This window comes from Canis lupus, chromosome 26 (assembly GCF_003254725.2).
Source record: "Canis lupus dingo isolate Sandy chromosome 26, ASM325472v2, whole genome shotgun sequence".
Classification (NCBI taxonomy): Eukaryota; Metazoa; Chordata; class Mammalia; order Carnivora; family Canidae; genus Canis; species Canis lupus.
The window spans coordinates 10,582,475-10,604,498 of record NC_064268.1 but is presented as its reverse complement, the minus strand read 5'-3'; the positions used below and the strand labels follow the sequence as shown (position 1 = coordinate 10,604,498).

The following is a 22,024-nucleotide window of genomic DNA, read 5'->3' as shown; positions in this document are numbered from 1 at the left end:
ACGGCAGCGACTAGCAGTCAGATTAGCTGGCAGGGTGATACAGCGCTGTGTCCAAAACCTTAACAGTTATACACATTTACCATCTGACCCATTAGACTCTTCAAGAAATTAACCTAAGGACATAATTAGATGTATACACAGAAATTAGCATCACAGCCTTGCTTGCAATAATGACAGATTGGAAACAATCTGAATGTCCAGCAATAGGAGGGTTATTTGAATAAACTGTGGTATAGTCTATACCAGCAGAAGTGAAGCAGCGCCACACCTGGTCTGGTATACCTTGACATAACCCTGAAAAGATGTAATCTGCATACTTAAAAAAAAAAAAAAACTACAAGCCTGCAGCCTGGGTAGCTCAGCGGTTTAGCGCCACCTTCAGCCCAGGGCGTGATCCTGGAGACCAGGGATCAAATCCCACATCATGGCTCCTTGCATGGAGCCTCCTTCTCCCTCTACCTGCGTCTCTGCCTCTCTCTCTCTGTGTCTCTCAAGGATAAATAAATAAAATATTATTTTTAAAAAACCTACAAGATTGTATATATAGTTTGATCCCATTAATAAACAGGGTCCCGGGGAAGACAGAAATGCAGGCACTCTATCCCTCCGTCAAAGTCCTAACCAAAGTAAATAAAATTCATTTATTTACTCAACAAACATAAGCTGAGGACGGACTTACATGCCAGATGCTAGAGATACGGAGGACGCAAAAGTGACATCATCCCTTTTTTTGCCCAGCTTTGAGATCCGAAGTTCACTTCTTTCAGGGAGACTTCCCTGATTACACCAGCCCAGACTGAGGTTCCTCTTTTTTGATCCTTGGCAGTGCCCTGAGAATTTATGAAGGATGATAATAGCAATTTCCTAAGACCTCAGCTAATTTCCTTACATGTAGGATATTGCCAAATACATATAGTGTTTCTGGAGAGTAAATCCTAGGATTGATCTCCACGTCCCAGATGAGAAGACTGAGGTTCAGACAGAATAAAATATTTGTTCAGACTCATACACTACACGTAGCCAAGTGAGGATTCAGGCTGCCCTGTCCAACGTTAGATCCCATATCTCCTCGAATACCGTGTTTGTGCCAAACACAGAAGAACTTGCTGGGGCCCAGCACAGGGCACCTGTCTGCACTCCCAAGACCCTTTCCCCAACTCTTCCCAACACGGCTGGACCCTCCTCTTCTCTGCCTCCAGTGCACATAATTCAGACACTGTAACAGCCTGTCTCCTTCCACCGTGTTCCCCAGTGTGGGGGAGGGAGGCATCTGACCACCTTAAATTGCAGGTTTAGGTTTCATAAATGGCTCATGTAAGTAGTGAATGGGATTCTCTAAGGAGCCTATGCCTTCCAGATGCGGCTGTCTGTGAGCAAGGTTAGAAGGACCTAGACTAGACCATTGTCCCAGAAGATGAGTGTCAGAGTTGCTGGCTACATCCAGATATCAGTTCCTGAGGATAGGGGACCACATATGTCTCTTATGTCCTCAACACAGGGTCTGGCACAGGATAAACACCAAATAAATAGTGGATGAATGTATGATTGAATGCATGAATGACAAAGGGCACCATTTTTGCCAGCCATTTTTTTCCTGGATAAAAGGTTCTTCCTCTGGGTTGGGTGCCTATAGTTAGTTCACTGAGCCTTGCACCATCATCACCACACCCAGAAAACTGCAAAGAAACGGAGCAGAAAGAAATTCAGGCCACCCATTCAGCCATGACCCCTCTCATGACCCCAACCACATGGAAGACAAGGCTTGGAGAAAAGATGAGGAGTGATGGCTGCAGGGGAGGTCAGCTGCATATCCCCTGCCTGGGCTGATGCTTCTAAAGCTGCAGCCACATGGAACATTCCTGCTCACTCAGACAGCAAAACCAGGAACCTCACACCAGCCCTTTCTAGCACAGGAAGCAAAGAGAGAAAAAGCCTCAGGGGACATGAGTCTGGCTGTGTTTAAAAATGCCTACTGGTTTTTCAGGGAAACCAGATAAGTTCCAGAGGGTACTTTTCATAAGCATTTATATGTCATTCTCAAGTCAGCCTTGAGGGGCATCAAAACAAGATTATGTCTCCTCATGGACCTATGCCGATATTCCCATAATTCATTGCAGGAAAAGGGAGCAGAGGTTCTGAGCCTCTCCATCCTCACCTGTAAAAAGAGAGTAAAGGGAGGGGGGGATGTTTGTAAGGATCAAAGGGCACTGAACACATGAAAGGACCCAGCACAGAACTCAGCAACTGAAAACGTTCAGCAAATGCCTGCTTGGTCTGAAGGCAACAAAAATCACCATAAAAATGGCAACAATATCTGAAAGAAATACCTCTTTCCAGTCTAGCAAGATTACATCTATCAGCCTGGCATCTCAAAAGAATGGATGCAGGACAGGTAAGTTTTGAAGGAAGAAGGGGAAAACTAGGGATCATGAGGTGTTTTCCCAGACATCAGGCCACGGTGGGCCCCAAGAAGAGAGATATTACAGGGGCGCTGGACTCACAGAGGGAGAAAAGGGAGTATAGACAAGGAATAAAAGAAAGGAAGGAAGGTTTTGCTGATTACACTGATGACCTCAGGGCACAGTGGGAAAACATGAGGTGTGGCATCAGGAGTCCTGGGTCATAATCAGCACACATTTGGTTGCAAGAAACAAACCGCCACAGAGATGGATCTCATGGAGTCTGGGATCAGCCTCCCTGCCACCATCATCTCCTGCCTGGACAATAGTGCCTCCCTGCAATGCATCTGCTGCACATGCCCAGCGATAGAGCCTCAAAATCAAACCAGGACATGCCATTCCTTCTCTTGAAACCCCCTCTGGTCTCTCCCCATTGCACTTAAAGAAAAGGTTTCCCTGGCCCCCCTCTCTCACCCCATGCTGCTTTTCCCTGCCTCCTACCACTTTCCCCTCTCTCACTATGCTCCAGCCTCAAGCCTTTGCTCTGTTCATCAAGCACGTAAGCTTATTCTCACCTCAGGGTCTTTGCACCAGCCGTTCCTTCTGCCTGGACTGCACTTCCTTCAGTTCTTTGCACAGTGGGCTCACTTGTCCTTCAGGTCCTAGCTTAGGTGCCTCCTCAGAGAGGTCTTCTCTGATCACCTCATTGCCAATTTTAAATTTTAAATTTCTGCATAGGACTTATTAACACCTGATGTTTTTTTTTTTTAAGAGGGAGCTTTTTTAAATTTTTAAAAAGATTTTATTTGTTTACTCATTAAAGAGAGAGAGAGAGAGAGGCAGAGACACAGGCAGAGGGAGAAGCAGGCTCCATGCAGGGAGCCTGATGTGGGACTCGATCCCAGGACTCCAGGATCATGCCCTGGGCAGAAGGCAGGCGCTAAACTGCTGAGCCACCTGGGATCCCTCTGATGATTTATTATTAATTCAAATAGAGTCTGTTTCTCTTACTACAATATAAGTTCCATGAGAACAGACACCTAATCATCTGTCACAGTTATATCCCAGTACCTAGAATAGTGTCTAATATACGATAGGTGTTCAACAAAAATTTGTTGGATGAATGGATGGCTGTGTGGGTACATGGAGGGTGGATGGAAGGATGGATGGATGGACAGATGTATCCAAAAACAAGACATGAAATGTAGCCAGATCTCATATGATGTGGAAGAGGTCCATCATACACCAAGTTTTCTCCCAGTCTCCAAGTAGCTCCAGGGTATTTCTTTGCTCTGCTTACCTATCTCTTGTCTCTCTTTTTATTTTTATTTTTATTTTTTTAAAGATTTATTTATTTATTCATTCAGAGAGAGCGAGAGAGAGGCAGAGACACAGGCAGAGGGAGAAGCAGGCTCCACGCAGGAAGCCCGATGTGGGACTCGATCCAGGGTCTCTAGGATCACACCCCGGGCTGCAGGTGGCACTAAACAGCTGTGCCACCGGGGCTGCCCTTGTCTCTTTTTAAATACATTTTTTTATTTTGTAATGACTTCAGGTTTATAGAAAAGCTGTGAGCCTCCATATGCCCTTTGTTCATCTTCTCTCCTAATGTTTTTTTTTTTTCAAAGATTTTATTTATTTATTCATGAGAGACCCACAGAAAGAGGCAGAGACACAGGCAGAGGGAGAAGCAGGCTCCCAGGTCTCCAGGATCACGCCCTGGGCTGAAGGTGGCGCTAAACCGCTGAGCCACCGGGGCTGCCCTCCCCTAATGTTAACATCATGTATTACCATGGTATCTTTGTCAAAACCAAGAAATTAGCATTGGTACAATACTGTTAACTGACTTCCATTGATTTCACTAATATCCATTTTGGTTGTTCTAGGCTCTGACATTGCCTTTAGCTGTCATGTCTCTTGGTGTCCTCCAATCTGTGACAGTTTCTCAGTCTTTCCTTAGTCCATGACTTTGACAATTTTGAGGAGTACTGGTCAGGTATTTTGTGGAATGTCCTGCCTTCCCACGGGCTTGTCTGATGATTCTCAGGATTAGATTGGAGCTATGGATTTGGGAGAAGACTCCCACAGAGGTGAAAGCCCTTCTCATCACCTCATATCAGGGGGTCCATGATGTTGACATAACTATGTCTCTTTTCCAGCCACTTTCCTTGGACTTGCATATGATCTGATTCTTCTTGGTTACCATTTCTGTGCCTCTACTATCTGAACACAGGCTCTGTGGCTTTGATCCGTTGGTTTAGTAGTCTCCATGGAGCAGGGTACAGGGCAGGGTCTCATAAGACAGAGAACCAGAGGGGCAGCAGGCTTTTTTATGAGGGTGTGTCCATTTCCTGGGGCTGCCATGATAAATTACCAGCAACTGGATTGCTAGAACAACAGATTTATTCCCTCACAGTTCTGGAGACTATAAGTCCGAAATCAAGATGTCTCAAGAGGGCCAGTCTCTCTCTTAAAGGCTGTAGGAAGGAATCTGTTCCATGCCTTGCTCCTAGCTTCTGGTGGTTGGCAACAGACCTCAGCATCCCTTGGCTCATGGCCGTACCACTCCAGTCTCTGCCCCATCATCATATGGCTTGGTCCCCCAATCTCTTCTGTGTCTGTGTCTTCATTTCTTATTCTCATAAGGACACCAGTCATATCTAAGCACACCACCCTAATCCAGTATGACCCCATCTTAACCTAACTAATTCCATCTGTAAAGATCCTCTTTCTAAATAAGTTTCCATTCTGAGGTTCCAGGTGGACATAAATTTTGAGGGATGCTAGTCAACCCTGTGCAGAGGGGGTATGACAGGTAGGGAGGTAACAGTCAGGCTCTGAGTCCAAACTCTTCCCTGATTAGTGAAGCAATCTTGGACAAATCATAAGCACTCATCCTGCCTTGCCTTCCCCGTCCTGACTTGCCTTCCCCATCTATAGAATGGGAGAAGGTGATAATAATATTGTTTGCATAATAGGGATCAACTAAGTTGAGAACTATTACAGCATCTTTTAATCTATGGTGTACTTCATAACTCTGAGTTATTATCAGTGGGCAGCCATGAGAATGCCTTGCAGACCTCCAGCTACAAGAAGCTTAATTAACCAAGGGGCCCAGCTGCTACACTCTCAAATCCATCAGTGCAAATGAGGCCACACTTCCCATGGGCTGCTCCCAGCCAATGACTGAGCGCAGCAGGATACTAAAACAGGCCTGATCCAGGGAGACAGGCCCTTCTCTGGCAGTGGCTGGAGGACTCATGACACTTTGTGGAGGCTTCTTTAGACTATAGGGGAGTCTAAGATGCCCCCACCCATCCTTCCCTCCTTCTTCCCTTCATTCAGGGGTCTTATGGCTCTCCATGCCTTCCTGGCATTCTTCCTATTTTCTCCCACGGGTGTTTCCCCTAATTAAATTCTTGCACACTTAATCCTGTCTTGGTGTCTGCCTATTGGGAGGACTCAGACCAGAACATTATCCCAGAAACCATCTATTACTTTTGCTCAATCAGCACACATCTCCTTGTTTTTGATTATCCTTTGAGTAAAACACACCTTCATGTCCAAGCCTGATCATTGGATTGGCCACAATGCCAATGTTTGGGACACAGAAGGGCATGTGACCTGATGCAAGCCAATGGATTCCTATCTGAAACTTTGCTACTGTTTTTAGAAAGGAGATATTTCTTTTACTGCTGCTAAGCTGATAGAATGTAAGCCTGGTGCTGCTGAAGAGGATCTTTGCTGCCCTCAGGCCTGAGACTGAAATCTATGCAAAAGAGAAAGGGATGTGAGAAACTGATACCATTATTTTAGCATCTGGATCCAGCCATGCCTGAAGCTCTAACACTTGTCCATAATGTATGTCAATACATTCCTTTTTTTTCCCCTTCAGCCTATTAAAGTGTTCCAACTTAAACAAAAAAAAGTCTATAATTTTCCTGACACAATTCTTCAAAGTGAGGACCAGAGATTGTGGCTTCTGGAGAAGAACTACAAAGTCAAGTAAACATCAAGGATTGACAAAATGGATTCTTTTAATTCAATGTGTGAACTACTTTCAGAGTGTCAGAAGGATTAAAGAGAAAAAAGAAATAACCAAAGAAGCATCAGTGGGAGCCAGTTTGGCTTTAGGCTGCTTTTTAAAGAAAGCCTCTCCACAATTAGGATTTCCAAATATAATCCCTCTCTCGTTCGACAGAACCCAGTACCTAGACAGCTACTTCTAAAAATAAGAGAAATAAAATCTGTTTTGTGATGAATCATAAACACATTTCATCTCTGGTTCTTCTCCTGTTTTGGTATGAAATTCAGAAGAAGGTGTTTCCCTTCTTTTAAAAAATTAAAATTTGTGAGGATTTCTATCAATAAATTAGTTCTCCTCTTCTCTCTAAATGGATTATTTTGGCAAATTCTCCCATTTGGACAGCAGACTGATATCAGGCCCATAATATCAACTACTGTTGAGGTTTATCCTACATAGTGAAAAACATCTTGGCCACTCTTTGCTTGGCAACAGATAAGAAACCCAACAAAGCCAAGACTCAATAATTCTTCTTCTCTTAGCTAAACATAAGAGCACCCAGCCTGCTGAGGTGCAATGAACAGGATTATAGAGTTTAGCAAAACTGTGGACTGTGCGACATTTCTAACTCAAGGCTCAATCTCTCTCCTTTGGAAATAAAAATATAATAAACCATTAATGTTTAACTGGAGGCATCATTAATTAACATAAGGAGCCCTGACTTCACTATGCAATTAATTCCCCTTTCTTGAGTAATGCAAATGGCAAATGGAAGGTCTGTCTTCTATCAGGACCCTTCTGCCCCTCTTTCAGATGTATCTCCATTCCTGGCACGGTTTTGATGGCAAAAAGCAAAGGCACCTACATGTTCTTTAAATAAATCTCTGCCCTGGCTGCTTTGACAGCTAATGGCCAAAGGATGCTAACACACAGTGGCATCTGTGTTTGCAAAATCAAGGAAGTTTTCCATCAACCAACTTGCTCCTTTATTAAGGGGAAAAGAAATCCGCATGCAGCAGCAAAGCTTACTAGGAGATTTGAACCTCTGAACTGCACTGAGCAGAAGCCCAGGGATGAGGAAGACTCAAATCAATAATAATAAGAACAACAGCCTTAATGATCACAGCAATAGCAGCGGCGATAATGGCTATTATTTGCTGAGCACCTTATGCAAGTCTGGTTCAAAATCACTGCTTTATATGATGATCTCACTGAATTCTTTTTTTTTTTAAGATTTTATTTATTCATGAGAGACACAGAGAAAGAGAGAGAGAGAGGCAGAGACACAGGCAGAGGGAGAAGCAGTCTCCATGCAGGGAGCCCGTTGCAGGATTCAATCCCAGGAAGCCCTATGTGGGATTCGATCCCGGGACTCCAGGATCACGCCCTGGGCTGAAGGCAGGCGCTAAACTATCGAGCCACCCAGGGATCCCGATCTCACTGAATTCTTACAGTTAACTCTAAGAAGTAGGTGCTAATATTATCTCTGCATAACAACATGATTGTGGTAGATTGGTTGCAAAAATGACCCTAATTCTTCCTTTTCCTGTACCCACAGCCTTTGCAATGTGACTTTACATAGCAATGTGATTTTGCAGTTCTGTCCTTCAAGACATGAAGTCAATTTCTCTGCCCCTCGAATCAGGTTGGCCTGTGTCTTGCTTTGACCAACAGAATGCCAAGATTCTGGACTTCAAGAGGGCCTTGCAACTTTTATCTCCTCTCTTGAACTTCTGTTCAGTAATAAGTCCAAACTAGCCTGCTGGAAGATAAGAGGCCCCCGAGCCACCCGAGACAGAACTGAGCCCAGACAAGGCTACCCTTGCCCAGCCAGCTCCCACAGACTCACAGCCCATAAGCAAGCTCAGAAAAATTAACCATGCTCTGTCCACTATGTCATTTCTACCCAGGCAACGCACAGACTAGTGAACAATAATAAATGTTTATTATTATGTGCCACCGAGGTTTTGTGGTTGTTTCTTATGTATCATTATTGTCAAAATAGACTGATACAACGAGGAACCTAAGACAGAGAGAGATTAAAGTGACTTCCTAGCAAATTTTTTAGCTCATAGTAGGCGTTAAACAAATATTAGCTAAGTGAGTAAATGAATGAAAAAAATGAGTTGGAAACAAAATCTAGGTCTGTCTGACATGACAACCTGAGCATTTGACTAATAGGCTATACCAGAATGTACATTTCTATCCTGAGTTTATTCTCTTTCAAAATTACCCAGCATAGTACCAGTCTCAGCAAATGCACCTGGGTGGCTCAGTCAATTAAGTGCCTGACTCTTGATTTTGGCTCAGGTCATGATCTCAGGGCTGTGGGACCGCACCACATATGGGGCTCTGTGCTCAGTGTAGAGTCCGCTTGTCCTTCTTCCTCTGCTCCTCCTCCTCCTCTCTCTCTCTCTCTCTCAAATAAATAAATAAATAACATCTTTAAAAATAATAAAAATTTAATGTCCATTTCATTTCTTTTCTCTGCTGCTCTTGATTACTCCACAACCAATTTAACTCAATCCCTACCTTATTATAAAGTCCATAGAGAAAAGAGGAAATTCAGAACCTGAAAAAAGATATATTTAACACAATTACAATCTGCCCTTGGAAAAGGAATAGGTTTCACTTCAACTTTTCTCTGTTGTTATGTGTTCTATATAGCTGGGATCTGCCCATACCCCACCTTTGATCCCTACCTTTTAATTCACAAGTTTAGACCATGTATATTTATTATGATTACTGATACATTTGAATTTCCCTCTACCATCTTATTTCATGCTCTTTGTTTACCCTGCTTTTTGCATGGCTCTCTAATGCCTTCCCTGGTATTCTATTTCTCCCATTGCTAGCAGAAACATTTGTTAGAAGGTGGGGGTAAAGATTAAAAAAGTATCTTTCAAACTGAGAAGGCCCTTTGAGACCAGAAAATGAAAGAAGTGACTCCATACAGTGTACAAAAGTTTTATTCAAAGTAACTTACTGACATGTCAGGACATAGGGTGGAAAAGGAACCACCAGCCGCACAGTCATTCTCTGCAAAATCCAGACCTTAGTCCACAGATTTTATAGAGTAAGGGGACATGCAAAAAGATGTTGTAGTGAGATCAAAGGGCTTGCATGCATCTCAAAGGGCTTATATGCACCTGACTTACATTAACCCTTGATTAGGTCTTGTGGCACCACTGTGCATCAGGAAAGGGAAAGGATGTTATCTCCAACAGATTCATGTGAGGCCAAAACAAGTTTCCCCCAATTCCAGCCTCCGTGGGTATTTCTAATCTCCAAGGAACCCAGAACACAAAGCCCGGAGGGAGGTCATAGAGCAAACATGAAAAAAGATGGAGGGCCAAAGATAGAATCTGTATTGTCAGCGCTTGTACAACATTGTATTTTCTTCCCATTCTTTCAGTGGTTACCTTCTATTTTTTTACATGCATATGTGATTTCATCTAAAATGAATCTACTTCTCTACCCTCCTCCAAGAAAATGCCTTAGAATAGTTTAATTCTAACCCCTCCCAACTGTCTTACACATCTAGCATTGTTTTTTTCTCTACCTTTCAAAGTAATCACCCTGGCACACTGTATAAATAGATATTTATCACTTACTTATTATTACATTTTAAACATATACTATGTTCCTTATACAACTGTGTTTTCACTCTACCAACTCAAACCTTGCAAGGTAAGCAGTGGAAATATTATGATCAGGAGACAAGACTGAGAAGCTCAGTGTCTTAGAAGGGTAACAAACCAGAGAGGGAGTCCTAGAGGGAGAAGCCAGTTCTCCAGACTCTCATCTCGGTGCTCTCAGAAGTGTCCAGGACATTGCCAGCTAAATAAGGCTTAGTGTTCCCTCTTCATAAATATTTTGTTCACATTTCATCATCATAACACTTTGTATGTCAGTGACAGTCTGAGAACTTGTCTCTCATGCCTGAGAAAGTTCTTTGTTCATTCCAAACTCTGTCCTGATTAGAAGTTTTTAATACAAAATATCTTTATCTATATCTATATATCTGTCTCTACATCTCTATCTCTATCTATCTATCTATCTATCTATCTATCTATCTATCTATCTATCTATCTATCATCTATCTATCATCATCTATCATCTATCTATCTACCAAGATAGAGATATATATTTTTTCACAGCCTGTCATTTTCCTTTGTCAGGCATGCTTTGTATATCTCAATATCCCTTCCCCACTCTATGCCTTTCAAAGCATATTTTTTTCCTTGATTTTCCTTTCTAGCAGCCTCAGCCATCCCCCTACCCCACCTTTCCTTTCACTGTGACCTAGTGGTGATGTGGACAACAAAATGGACATCCATCCACTGATGCCAGGAAATGAAGGAAGATTCTGTGGAATGCTGAATACCAACTTCAATTTTTTTGAAAAATACACCCCTATCTACCTGCTGTAAAGAGCTTTAATCTTTCTCTTCAGGGGATTAAAACATTTCAAGGTAGCGAATGAAAACTCATTTAATCTCTCTGTTCAAATATGTTCCATCAGCCTATAGATTATTAAAAAAAAGATGACAGTGCCAAATGTGAGAAAAAATAAATAAACTCAATTTGTGCTAGCAATCAAATTTCAAAGCTGGGGTCAGGTCTCATAATGGAAAAGAAAAGGGAGATCTTTTTCACACCAGGGAACCAATTCCACTGTCATTATATTTTACTTCCTTTTGCTTCTGCAAAGCCCCATCCCTCAACAAAAGGTCTTATTCATTTTCTCCTCCCTCTAAATCTCTGTACAAAGCTAGGAAAATAATGTCCTAAATGACAGTAAGAGCTAACAATGATTGAGCACTTACCATGTGTCACCCACTAATCTAAGTAGTTGACATGTTATATAACAGATTCAATGCCCACATAAGTCCCCACATAAGTAGGGGGCACCACTAGTATTCCTACTTCACAAATAAGGAAACTGAGGCACAGAGACGCGATACACCTAAGGGCTGGAAGAGGCGGGATTTAAACCCAAGGACTGTAGCTCTGGCACTCACACTCTTAACTACTTCACTCCACGGCCTCTCGAAGGCATATAATTACTGTCCCTTGAGATAAATCACAGTCCCAGTCATCTTGTATTATTCATCCTTGTCTACCCTGCTCAGTAGGCCCTGGGCACATAGGAGCTGATGTGTAGACCCTGCATCACTGGCTCCCTTGCCCACTGGGTTTACCAATGGACACTCTGACAGAAGATCAGAGCATGAGGGGAGAGAGAGGTTGTGGTCTTTATTCCCATGCCCCCTCCCTGCAGGGTCACCAAAGGTTGGTCACTCTCTTGGCCAAATGCCACACAGCTCCATCAGGCGGTTGTCTCCACAACTTTCTCTCTCAAAATCTGCATAACTTCTCTCTCTCCTCGCCCCTTAATACCCAGAGGTGGCAACATTCTCCTGCTGGTTCAAGTCCCCAGTCTGATGCCCTATCTGACAGATTCCCTAAACCCCACGTACATCTTTGAAAATAGCCCTTTCATACTCTGCAGATTTTCTGGGTTGAGTGTTCCTCTGTCCCTGCCAGGCCCCTGGTGGATTTGCCTGCCTAGGACAATTCATCAGAATCTCCTCAGACTATCACTTCGCAGATGGCAAAGAGCCTGTCACCACAGGGAGAAGGATTATTTAGTACCCTCAGAAAATGGTCACTGGTCCATCAGTGCCTCTTCTGAGACTAAATGAAAACACATATAAATCATTTCTTCTAGAAATATCTGTGGAGTGCCTTCTAGATATTAGACACTACCCTGGGGACACACAAGTGGATGGGACAACCAGGTCACATACAGAGAATACATGAGAACTAGAATGTCACTGCGGCTGTGGATAGCGATAGGAGGGAAGGGCTTCCGAGATCGGGAGGCCTCCTGAGATGTGCCATACTAAAACCTTAAGGATGAGAGGACATGGCCATGCAGTGGGGGGCAGAGTAGGGGTATGAATGTGGTGTCCAGTGTTCCAGAGGAAATCGTGCTTCAGAAGGCTCAGAGGCGGGAAGGACAAGTGGGCATTTAGATTGCAGGTGGTACAGCTGTGGAAGCAAGAGGGGAGCGAGCCTCAGAAAATCAGGGAAGAGGAATTTTCCCTTTTGCAATGACTAGGAGAACACTCCTGGTGTTCGGTGTCAGGCTAAGGATTCTGAATGCCCTGGATGTGCAGGACAGCCCCTTACCATGAGGACTACTGAGTGCCCTGAGTGTGAGCAGGTCCCCTTTGTGAAGTCAGCAGCTGTACCAGCTTCCCAAGCCCTCCATGAAGTCTGTCTATACCAGCTAACATCTGACAGGAAATGAGGCAGGACTGGAAGCTGGGATGCAGAGAGCTAAAGAGGGTTTGCATCACATTTTTCTGAGAGGACAGCACCAGAGATGGAGGGAAAGGGTAACTGCCAGCAAGAGAGGATGGGGATGGGTGGGGGCTTCCTTTATTTAGAGTCAAAGAAGATCATTCTAGAAAGTACTGCCATCACCACAGAGCAGTGTTTTTCAGACTTTAACCTAAGACCCACAGTAAGAACTACATTTTATATCACAATCCAATTCTACACACATGCACACAGACATGTGACTGAAGCAAAAGTTCCACAAAACAACATGCAGGCTTACCATGGGTGATGTTCTCTGATAGATTTTGATCCATGCTGATTTCTACCCATGAAACTGACTTGATAACTCATTATAGATCTCACTTCTTGGTGTGAAAAACAACACTAAAGACATAACTAGAAGACAGTATTGTTTTTTACTATTATATTTGTTTTTACTCTTTTTCTTTATTTTCATGGAAGTATAGTTGACATACAGTGTTACATTAGCCTCAGGTAATGCAACACTGCGATTCGACAACTCTGTACGTCATACTGTGCTCACCACAAGTGTAGCCACTGTTTGTCACCATGCAATGCTATTACAATACCACTGACGATATTCCCTGTGCTATGCCTTTCATCCCCGTGACTTTCTCATTCCATCACTGGAAGCCCATGCCTCCCACTCCCCTTTACCCATTTTGCCCATTCTGCTACTCCCTCCCCTCTGACAACTACAGGTTTGTTCTCTGTAATTATGAGAGTATTTTAAAGATTAAAAAAATGTGATAACACATTATGTTGATGAGCATGTGGGGAAATGAGCACTCTCATATACTATTAGTGGGAGCAAGAATTAATGCAAATCCATTAGTGGGCCATTTGGCCCTCCTTATCAATATTTTAGATGCATATGCCTTTGACTCAGCAATTCCACTTCCAGGAACTTCTTACATATTTATTCACACATATGCCCAAAGATGGATGCAGGGGAATATTCACTGTGGCATTGTTTGTCGTGACATCAGGCTGCAAACAATATAAATGCTCAATAGGACACTGATAAAATGAATTATGAGATATCCTTACAGAAGTCTAAACAACCATGAAAATAAATAAGGCAGGTTATTATGAATTAAAATGGAAGAAGGTCCGACATGTATGATATAGCTGACAAAGCAAGGGCAATATGCTGATAATTGTTAAGCTGAATGATGAGTACAGAGGGATTTACTATACTCCTCTACTTCTGTATATGTATGAATTTTCACATAGTTTAAAAAGTAAGAAGACAAGTGTCCAAACTATGTGCGGTATGCTGCCATTTGTGTTTAAGCCAATTTGCTTTAACAGACAAGGGGATCTGTAAGGGCCTGAAAGTAGCAAATATCTCTGGCAAGAGACCTAGGGAACAGGTGTGGGAGGGAGATTTTTAACTTTATACCCCTTTCTACTCTTTTAACTTGTAACCACATGCACCTTTTATCTATATGTATGTGTGTGTAATTAAAAACAAGAAAGAAAGTAAAACTGATTTATCAACCTCAAAAAGGATAAACACCACTTACCTAAAATCAAAAGACTCAGAATTACACCTGAAAACCAAACAAACTAATTCATGATAAGGAACGTACTCCCACCCTTGACCCTCGACTAACCCCCATGACATCACAACCTTTGGAGTTTCCCTGAGCAAACAAGTCAAAAATGGAACTGTGTCCAGTTACATTTTTCTGCCAAATTGTTGTTTCCTTGAATTGATGTGAACAAAGATTAGGCCACATGGGACCCCAATTATACCTAGGTTATACTGGAAATAATTTCAAGTTTAACTTGTTCGGTTCCCTCACTTTAAGAATGGTAGACTATGACATGGCCCCTTCATTTCTCTATGTCTACTGGGAGAAGAGGCCTGAAATGAGGATATTCATTACAGCATGGTTTATAACAGGGAAAAGCTGAAAATAGTTTAAATATTCATCAGTAAGAAAACGACTAAGTAATGACACATTTGTATTATAGAATACTATTATCAACTGGATGTTTGTGCCTTCTCCTATACCCCTCTACATCTGCCAAATTCACAGGTTGGAGCCCTGACACCCAAAGTGATGGCATTATGAGGAGGGCTTTGGGAGATAAGTAGTTTAAACGAGGTCATGAGGGTGGGACCCCCAAGATGAAATTAATGGCCTTGTAAGAGTTTTATCTTTCTTTCTCTCTCTCTTTTTCTTCCATTTGAGGACACAGAGAGAAGCCAGAAAGAGGCCCTCACCCAGAACCAAATCAGCCAGGATCTTGATCTTGGTCTTCCTAGTCTCCAGAATAATGAAATAGAAATGTCTGTTGTTTAAGCCCCCTTCCCCAGTCAATAGTATTTTGTTATGGCAGCTCAAGCTGACTCAGAGAAATAGCACAAACTATTTAAAAATATAAGAAACATATATGTACTTACACATTAAAATTCCTAACATGTTAGGTGGAAAAAGCAAGTTGTGGTTATGATGTTATAGTATTACACAATTATGTAAAATGCACATTCATACAATAATATATATATATTTATACACAAATGCACAGATAATTATCTGGAAATATGAACATCTAACAAATGACGGGATACCCAGAAGCACAGAAGAATCATGGTCAAAGGGGATATTAGCTTTGTTTGTAAACTTATATTTTTTTATAAAAAGCTATTTCTGTATTACTTGTGTAATTAAAAGCAGTTTGAGGACATACCCGCTCCCAACTGTTCAGAGAGAACAGCCTAACTTCAGGCTATATAATCAGTCAACTTCAGGGCTGCTTCTAGAATCTGAGTTCTAAAATCTGCCTTGCAACCCAAGAGTTCTTCCCACTACCACTCAGTTCTCCACTAACACTCAGTTCTTCCCACTACCACGCAGTGTAATTTTGAAACGAGCAAAAATTACACTCTGCTCAGGGGAGAAAAGGGCAGGACTCGCATCCCACCAGACACCAATGAGGAGATAATGTTTTCATGCACTAAACGTAACATGGTTAGATCTCAACAAGGTTAGCTAAGACAATTAATTTCAAAGCCTTACAACTGACAGCAATACACAAATTAGCTTCCACATCAGCTTTAGGAAACTAATTTCATTACAATGAAGAATTCAGAAGGGAGCTCTGATGCCTTTTTAAAAAGTGAGATGAAACTTCAAAGTGAGATGAAACTGTTTTCTAGAGCAACTTCATAATTATACCACAAGGACGATGTTTACCTCAAAACCCAACACCCAATAGGGATAAGATGGAAGGAAGAAAGAAGCCTCAAAGAGATGTCAGGTTGAAATCTGCAAGAGACTTTCATGAAAGGAAAATAAAAAAGATTAAGGGTCTCAAAAAGTTTATTATAAATTATAGCAAGAGCTAACATTTATTTATTCAACCAAAAAGTACTGAGTACCAACTGTGCCAGGCAGTGTTCTAGGCACTGGAAATAAACAGTGAATAAGATGCATAAAAATTCTGCCTTTGTGGAACAGATATCCTGGCAATAAACATAAGTGCTACAATAATCTGGGCAGGTGAACAAGGAGTATCAGGTAGGAGGTTTTGATGTGAAATACATAGAGGAGTCAGGGATGGTCTCAGAAAGTGACATTTGAGCAAACACCTGAAGGAGGCAAAACAGTAAGCCCAGCAGATATCTAAGAGAAGTTTGTTCCAGGCAGAGGGAGTGGCAAGTGCAAAGGTTCTGAGGTAGGGACATGCCTGGCATATGTTTAGGGAGTAGCAAAAGGCTAATAATGGCTGAAGCAGAGAGAGCAAGGGAAAAATCCCAGAAGATATGAGAGAGGAAGCCAGGAGCCAGATGGTGTAGGGCACTGTAGGCCATTGTAATGACCTGGGCTTTTACCAAGAGAATGGGAGCCACAGAAGAGTTCAGAGAGCAGGAGTGACATGAACACACACAGCACTGGATACTCTGGTGGAGATCAAGGGAAGAGGTGGAAAGACCAGTTAGGAAGTCACTGAAACAATCCAGGGGAAAGATGATGGTTCACTGAGTATTTACTGTGAGCTGGAGACTTTACATACCATATTTTCCAGTTTTATTTATCTTAACTGAGATATAATCCACATACCACAAAATTCACCATTGTCAAATATACAGTTTGATTGTTTTTAACATATTTACAAGGTTGTGCCATCAACAACACTCTCTAATTCCCAAGCATTTTCATCACCCCAGAAAGAAACCCTGTACCCATTAGCAGTCACTCCCCATTCTCTCTCCCTCCCACCTCTGGCAACCACTATCTATTTTCTGTTCCTATGGATTTGCTTATTTTGGACATGCCATATAAATGGGATTAGACAATATCTGATCTTTCATCTCTGGCTTCTTTCACTGAGCATCATGTTTTCAAGGCTCCTCCATGCATTCCTTTTTAAGGCTGAAGTAAATGTTACAATATCTTATTAAATCCCCACAAAAGCCCTATAAAGAAAATACCATCATTATCATGCCCAGGTTTCTGACAGGGAAACTGCAGTTCAGAGAGGTCAAGTAAGTTGCCCAAGAATAGCCAGGAGAGGGGAAGACCGGAGACTGAACTCAGAAGTCTGGCTCCAAGTCTCGCCAATTTGACTACTTTGTTAATCACCTTACTGAATGAATGATGGACTTTAGTCAGGCCCTTCATTGGACTGGGGAAACAGAGGCCCTGATTTCATAGAGTTTGGGCGAAGCCATCACCGAAATTCAGATGTCACAACCTCCTTTTCAGCTGGGGTCCACTTTAGCATGTCCTTGTGGCACCACTGGGGCCTTCTCATTCTGGCTGGAGTCAGATAAAATAGAGTGAGTTCCCCTGGTGAAGGTGAGACCTTGAAGGTGGGGATGAAGGGAGGGAGGGGAATACAACAGTGTCGCCTTCCCCAACTGCCAAATTCACAAACATCAGTGCGGCTCAACAAGCAATTACTGAGCCCTGACCATGTGCAAGAATCTATGTGAACAGAGGCATCACCAAGATGTGGTCCCTGCCCTTAAAAAGTTCCCAGGGCAGGGGATCCCTGGGTCGCTTAGCGGTTTGGCGCCTGCCTTTGGCCCCGGGAGCGATCCTGGAATCCCGGGATTGAATCCTGCGTTGGGTTCCCGGCATGGAGCCTGCTTCTCTCTCTGTCCCCCCACCCCCTCTCTCTCATAAATAAATAAGTAAATCTTTAAAAAAAAAAAAAAAAAAAGCTCCCAGGGCAGTTGGGGAAACTGCTATCCCAGTATTACATCAAAGAAGAGGCTATGGTATTCCTATCTTTACCATCTCGGCATTACTAGGAAGCTGGCACAGTGCTGGGTAGAAAGCTTTCCTCCAACAGACATTTGCTGAGGAGCATCTATATACTCCAGATGTTACCCATTCCTCTTGGCTCTTTCTTATTAACCCTGCTCCACCTACAGCCTTCCCTCTCAATCCTAACCCTTCCCAGTTTCCCCAAGGAACACTTCTTAATAAAGACTTTCACATCAATCTTTGTCTCAGGTCTGCTTCTGGGCACTACCCAAGCCAGGAGGTGAGCTAGAAAGTCATGTAACAATCACTAACACTAAAGTTTACTGAGTACTTACTACGTGCCAGGCAGGTATTATAAGCACTTCACCTGTATTAACTCATTTACTCCACAACACCACTAAGAGGCAGATGCTATTATTATACTCCACTTGCAGATGAGGAAAATGGGTTGCAGGGACTTGTGGCTGCCCAGTCAGTAGTGGCAGAGCTAAGACTTAAAACCAGGCAATCTTTCCAAGGCTGGGCTCTTGACCATTCTATGATCTGCTGCCTTTTGGGTAGGCTTGGGAAACACAGCTGGCATTTGGGGAGGCTAAGTGCCAGGGGTAAGGTGGCATCTGTGTATACAGAGAAAAAGAAACAGAAAGGCATGGAGGGAAGAGCAAGAGGCACATGCACGGGGAGGCATCTGAGAAGACATCAGAGGTCTTCCATTGCAATGAAGCCCAGCCATAGTTCTTGCCAATGAGTTCCAAAAGATTGCCTGTAAAGGACATGCAGCCATGTGGGGCAGTGGGGGGCAGAGGGGACAGGGGGGATGCTCTCCAGGTGAAGAGAGGTTGGGAATAAATGCCCCAAGTTCTCTCTTCCACCCTCCTCCAATAGCCAGTCTCCCAATGGCTGCCCCTAGGCAAAACCTAGGGACCCCAAGAAATGCAGCCCAAAGGCCCTCCCATCCCCCCTCCCCATGTTAACAGAACAGGGAGGGGAAAGCAATGGATCTGAGGGCTGAGGGACTTTGGTCTGCTCTGGCTTCATCAATTCATTCATTTACTCACTCAGTGAACATTTCTTAAATGCCCACTAAGCCAGGTGTCCAGAACCTACAACACTAATAGTACCCAGCCCCTCCCCTGAGAGAGAGTTATTTGTAATTGTATTAACTGTGGGCTGATAGTGGAGATGACATATGACTCAACCTGGAAGTAGCCGCGGGTCTGGAGTCACTTCACTAAGATGACTTCACGCTTCATCTCAAAGGATAAGAAGGGTCTGCCATGTGGGGGAGACATCTGTTGTTTTCACCTGCTCTATCCGACATTCCCCAGGGGAATGACCTTTAATCCAGCTCAGTCCCTCTGGTTGCCCATGGGATGAGCACATGACCCAAGTCTAGCCAATCAGCACATTCCATTTTCCTGGCCACAACAATTAGGCAGGGTGTGGGCACATGACCAGACCCATCCAATGCGAGGCAACTCTGGACCCTCCCAGGATCCTTCGTGGGAAGTTGTTCACTTTCTCCTGATGTTGCTTAGAATACCTGGAGGGTGAGCCTGGGCTGTGGGTGGACACCTTGCCACTAGCAAGCATGAACGTACTGAAGAATGAAGCCAACACCAAGGAAAAGTGATCTGAGAGAAATAGAAAGTCCTGATGGTATCATTTGAGTTCTGGGATCCAGCCATTCCTAAGGCCATCAATTATTCAGTTATTTCAACAAATACAAGTTTTTTCTTTGCTTCAGCCTCTTTATGTTGGGTTTCTGTTGCTTGCAATTAAAAAGGCCTTGACTGATAAGATGGGGAAAGGCAGAGGAAGTAGGGCTTGCCAGGAGAACAGACTCAAGGAACCACAGACAGTTGGATGTGCCTAGAGGGTAGAAATTTGTAAAAAGAATGGGGCAGAAGGTGAATCTGGGAAAGTGGATGTGGACCTAGAAAGCCTTGAACCCTCAGCAAAGGACCCTAAACTTCCTTCACAGATTCCAGAGCTTCTACAACTTTCTACTCTTCCCTCAAATAATCAGCAAGAGTTCCTAGCACCTCAGGATTGTGGCCTGTCTGGGGCAAGTACAGAAGAGGTGGTTCCTTCCCTCAGGGGCTTCCCATCCAGCTGAGGGAAGAGGAAGCAAAACAGGGAAAACTATAACCAATAATAATAATAGTGAATATTTATTATTAATGATGTGCCAGATATGGCACTGTGTTTACATAGATTTTTTTCATGGAATCCACATACCACTCTATGAAGTCAGTGTTATGAATGTCCCCCATATTTTATTGATAATGAAACTAAGGCTCTGACAGGTGGAATCACTTGCCTAAGGTCACACAGTTTGGAAGCGGCAAAGCTAGAACTTGAATTCAAGCAGTGTGACTGCTGAGTCCACATACTTGAAACATTTTGCTGAGCAGTCAATTGGTTCACAGGTGGAATGAGAAAAGTAAACAGGAAAGGAAGTCAGAAGGTCAAGATGGAGTCTATAACCAAGCTGTAAATGGCTCTGCCCCAGGTCTCATTTTGGAAGACAGCCCCACGGAGGGCATGGCTGTGGGTCACAGGTGTGCATGGCAAACAGCCTTTTTACTCACGTCCTTGTGGGCTTGGGGGCTGCCTGGCTCTGCTGAGGAACACAAGACAAGTAGAACCCTTGTCAAAGGACACGGAACTTGAAATGCAGGGAGAAGGAGCAGCAGGCTGCCACTGACCCCATCTTTCACAAAATGCCCTGTCTTTCCTGGATGACACCACTTTTTCCATGTCTGTGACTGCCTCCTGGAAGGTACCACAACTTGACATCCCACTGCAGATTCTCCACACCAGAGAAGCCTGCAGAGGCATATTTGCTTTTTATTCTGGAGAAGGTAGATGGGAGTAGATTCTGAAGTCCACTCATTGCCTACTCACCTCATTCTCTCATATTCGGAATGTGCATGCACGTGCTAGTATGTGCACGCAAACACACACACACACACACACACACACACTAACCCTCTATTGATGAATAGAGGAAATGGCCATACTCCCAAGGCCCCTGAAATCCTGCCTCTTGTGGTAAGCCTTCCTCAAACACCCCTCTCTTGTCTCAGAGTTCCAAGAACCTGACTCACATGGAGAAAACCGGGCTCAGAGAGATTACATGGCACATAAGTGTCAAAGCCACAACCTGATTCCCACTGTGACCTTGGGCAAGCTGACTAGCCTCTCTGAGCCTCTGTGTCACTGTTTGTGAAATGGGATTAATAGCTATCCTGCAGGGTATAGGGGAGAGATAAATACAGCAATATGTAGGAATCCCATGTCATGGCACCTAGCATGTAGTAAGCATTCAACAACATAATAGCAAATTAAATTAGATTACATTAGATTACAGCACTGGGTGTTATACTATATGTTGGCAAATTGAATTCCAATAAAAAATATACAGGGATCCCTGGGTGGCGCAGCGGTTTGGCGCCTGCCTTTGGCCCAGGGCGCGATCCTGGAGACCCAGGATCGAATCCCACATCAGGCTCCCGGTGCATGGAGCCTGCTTCTCCCTCTGCCTATGTCTCTGCCTCTCTCTCTCTCTCTCTCTCTCTCTCTCTCTGTGACTATCATAAAAAAAATATATATATATATATATATATATATATATATATACAAAAAAAATTTAAAAATCTAGAAACTGGGATGCCTGGGTGGCTCAGTGGTTTAGTGCCTGCCTTTGGCTCAGGGTGTGATCCTGGAGTCCCAGGATCAAGTCCCACATCAGACTCCCTGCGTGGAACCTGCTTCTCCCTCTGCCTGTGTCTCTGCCTCTCTCTTTGTGTGTCTCTCATGAATAAATAAATAAAATCTAGAAGCTAATGGGGGGGGGGCTCAAGATACTGTGTTTCATCTCATTAAATGTAGCATTTCAGCTTAGCCTCCATAGGATAACTGACCCAGGCTGCAGTGGCTGCTGTCCCATGAACGTCCATGCTGCCTGGACTTGAGCCTCCCGGTCCAGCCCAACA

At 43.4% G+C, this 22,024-nt stretch overlaps 1 protein-coding gene across 2 annotated transcripts in view; it reads right to left on the bottom strand.

Moving 5' to 3' along the window:
• RPH3A (rabphilin 3A) overlaps positions 1-22,024 on the bottom strand; it is a 264,940-nt gene that overhangs the window by 106,389 nt on the left and 136,527 nt on the right. The window lies entirely within an intron of this gene.